The sequence below is a fragment of the Chiloscyllium plagiosum genome, chromosome 46, assembly GCF_004010195.1.
Source record: "Chiloscyllium plagiosum isolate BGI_BamShark_2017 chromosome 46, ASM401019v2, whole genome shotgun sequence".
Taxonomy (NCBI): Eukaryota; Metazoa; Chordata; class Chondrichthyes; order Orectolobiformes; family Hemiscylliidae; genus Chiloscyllium; species Chiloscyllium plagiosum.
In genome coordinates, this window is record NC_057755.1 from 2749498 (window position 1) to 2753290 (window position 3793).

At 50.6% G+C, this 3793-nt stretch overlaps 1 non-coding gene across 1 annotated transcript; it reads right to left on the reverse strand.

Moving 5' to 3' along the window:
* Positions 1–2555: 2555 nt before the first annotated feature.
* On the reverse strand, positions 2556–2746 carry LOC122544148. Its single transcript, XR_006310278.1, has one exon. It is a non-coding gene; the product is annotated as a U2 spliceosomal RNA (small nuclear RNA).
* Between the last annotated feature and the right edge of the window lie 1047 nt (positions 2747–3793).

The following is a 3793-nucleotide window of genomic DNA, read 5'->3' on the forward strand; positions in this document are numbered from 1 at the left end:
AGCTTGGCATCTTTTACCATGTCCATCAGGGCTCTGGACGTGGCGTCCAGATTACTGACCCCCCGCCGGATCGTCCATCTGTATCAATGATACAGTTGAAGTCTCCAGCCAAAATGACCGGCCTGGACGTAGCCAGCAACAGTGGAAGCTGCTGCAGGACAGCCAACCGTTCACTCTTACCCACTGGGGCATACACATTAATCAGTCTCAGGGGAGCATTCCTGTACATGACGTCGGCGACGAGGAGGCGCCCGCCCACCACCTCCTTAACCTCGCAGATGGTGAAGTTGCCTCCTTGCAACAGGATACCCAGGCCGGAGGCGCAGCTATCGTTACCCCCCAACCAAACTGACGGCCCATGGGTCCACAAGCTCGACCATATCCTGTAGCTGCTGAGGTGCGGTATCCCACACTCCTACAGAAACAGGACGTCGGCTTTAATGTTGGCCAGGAAGGCCATCGTAGAAACACATCGCATAGCCGATTTGATGCTACGCACATTGATGCTGGCAATTTTAACCCCATTTTAACAGTTTACAAGGTTGACACTGTCCATTTGCTGCTGGTCTTGCCTCTCTGGGGTAGCTGTGTGCATCCCCGTGGTGATGGCAAACTGCTGGACCCTCCCAGGGCTGAGGTAGCTGTCCGGCTCCACGCTGGGGCCATTTCCCCGCTCTAGTGTCTTCGGGTCGGGCCCAGGGTCCGCATAGTCCAGTTCTCCATCTGACAGCGGGGCTATCACAGGACCGCTGCTCCCAGTTACCTGGAGCTGTAGGGAGGTGGGTACCTCTTGGTTCTCACCGAGTGGGGGGAGGCCTTTACCCATCCCCTCAGAGGGATTGTCTTTTCCTGCTTGGGCGGTGCTGCCCGCCTTTTTCCCCACGGCACTCTGTCTCTTCCTCTGGTGACGACCCTCCTTGCACCCGTCCTCACCGTCGGAAGAGCTGCCTGTATCCTCGTCATGTAGGTGTCGCTTCCCCCTTTGCTGGGTGGCTTTGGGAGGTTTCCTCTTCCTTCTTTTGACAGTAATCCAATCCTCTGCCTCCTTTGATCCTTCCTCTTCCATTTCCTCCGTCTATCTTGAAGGAGCTTGGATCAGCTGCTGCATCTCCCCGCTGTCTGCCGTCTGCTCTGCTACAGCCTGCCCTTCCTTCTGGGTGCCTCCAGACACCGTTCCCGTGCTGTTATGTGGTACCTTGTTGGTCTTAGGCGGTCCACGGCTCATGTTGCCACCTCCGGCCATCTGTGCGTAGGTGGCGACCCCTCGTCTTGGGCAGGCCTTGTACATGTGGCCCGCCTCTCCGCACAGATTACAGTTCTTGGCCTCCTTACATTCATTGGTCGGGTGGTCTTCCTGCTTGCAGTTTCGGCAGACAGTCACCTTACAATCCGCCGCCATGTGGCCTGACCTCCCGCAGGTTCGGCACACTTTCGACTGCCCTGCATAGGTCAGGTAACCTCTGCTTCCTCCGATGGCAAAGCTGGAGGGTGGGTGGAGGATGTTCCCACTGGCATTGACCCTCAGGGTTACCCTGACCTGTTGTTTGCTGGTCCAGATCCCAAAAGGATCGACCACATCGGTACTCTTTCCCTCGACCTGGACGTATCTTCTCAAGAAGGTCAGGACATCTGCTACTGGGACGTGAGGGTTGTACATCTGGATTGTTACAACCCGACTCCTCTGCGCCGACAAGATGGAGAACAGAGGTTCCCCTTCCTTCTCTTTGAAGATCTTCAGGAGCTGCTCACAATTCTTCACGCTCTTGAAGGTGACGTCGAAATAGCCTGCCCCAGGGAATTATTTTTTATTTCAAAAATATACTTTATTCATAAAATATTTTGATGATCTGTACAATTGGTCATGCCATACATATGTAAACATTCCATTTCTTTGCATACTGAGACAGAGTAATCGTTCATATATACAGGTCTGTATGATTACTCTCCACATATTTAGCTGGGAGGTCAGCCGAGCCCCCTTACTGCGTCAGCCCCCTGTGCTTAGGCAGGCAGGCAGACGATACACGGTGGTCTTTCCCCACCGCGCCTTGGTGGCAGCTGCACCAAGCTTCAGCGTGTCCCTCAACATGTAGTTCTGGAACTTGGAATGCGCCATACTGCAACACTCAGTCGGGGTCAACTGCTTCAGCTGGAAGATCAACAGATTTCGGACCGCCCAGAGAGCATCCTTCACAGATGATCCTCTAGGCACAGTAGCTGTTCGTCTCTGTGTGCATCCCGGGGAACAGGCTGAAGAGCACGGAGTCCTACGTCACGGCGCTGCTCTGGACGAAACTCTACAAACACCACTGCATTCCTCTCCAGACTTTCGCTGCATAAGGGATGAATGCAGATTTCTCCAGCTACTTCATTTCCCCTCTCCCCACCTTATCTCAGTGCCAACCCTCGGACTCAGCACCGCCTGAGACAAAAACGAATCGGAATTGCACGAAAGCAAAGACTAACCAAATGCTATTTAAGTACAGAACATAAGAAATAAGACAAAAAACGTATCCAAAACAGAATCAACAAAGCTGCTTTTCAGATTTTTTAATGTGGAGTGCACCATTCCCAGAAACACTGCAATACTAGGACGATGCGCGAAGTTGGCGGAGCAAGCTCCTAGCACAACTCCTGCCTGCAAAAATCAGATTAATATTGAGTCCCTAAATAAGAGACATATCAGATATTAAAACTGACAAGAACAGAACTACACATGATCTTAGCCAAAAGGCCGAGAAGCGATAGGCGACTCGGGCCTGACAACCTCAGGACCCAGCCGCTTCCTATATTTTCTGTCAGCCTGACTGTGACTAAAGACTTATAGCTCACGGCTGACAGTTTCATTGCTGCTCCGTCGTTTCCAGATTTTCGAACCAGAGGAAACGATCCGTTCAGCCAGGTGGCTTCATCTAATCTTTTCTGTGACCATGCTTGATAGTGAACGTAGAGGAGCAGTAATATACCAATCAGATGCGCTGGGGCTGAGGAACGTCACTAACAAGCCGGTAGTCTGTCTCTGACAGAGTGTGAATGAGATTGCAGCAACCCACTGGGATAGAGCTGTACACAGAGAATGGTGCAGCACGGAGGGAGGCACTGCAGCCTCTCATTGTCTGCATCAGTTGTCTGTCTCTATGGGTTCCTTCCTTAGTCCCACTCGCCATGGTTTTCCCCATGCATGATTGAATCTGGCTCTAGTGTCCCCTCAGGCAGTGCACAACCAATAGTAACCACTCAATGAAGATGGAATACCTTGATGAAATGACACTTCGTTTAAAACAAATAACCCCTACCCCCGCCCTCACCTCCATGTATTCCCTTGGTACATGCAATTGCCTGGAGTTTGTGCTGTTCCATTCTCTGGTCTAAACAAACTAAACTGTTAACAATGCTAACAATTCCTGCTTCTCCACAAGGCAAATCAAGACAGACAAATGAAACGGGTTCTAATTCTGATCGAGTACCATCACTGGAAATATTAGGTGACTGTTCTGAACGGAAGTCCTTAGACTAATCCTTCCATTTTGTATTATGTGAACTCTGATCTCCATACCATGAAACTCTGCCAACCCTGCCAATTGAAATGAACAGAACCATGGTGGACCTGAAGTTCGATCGAGTGAATCAGCCACAAATGATTTGGCTTTGTCTCCAAATATTCCAATTGCAATTTGCTACCTTAGAATTGCAAATCAAGATTCACAGAGTCATGGAGTTGTTCAGCACAGAAATAAACTCTTTGTTTAAGCCTTTTCAAAGAATTCAATAAGGTTTGTGAGGCACGACTTGC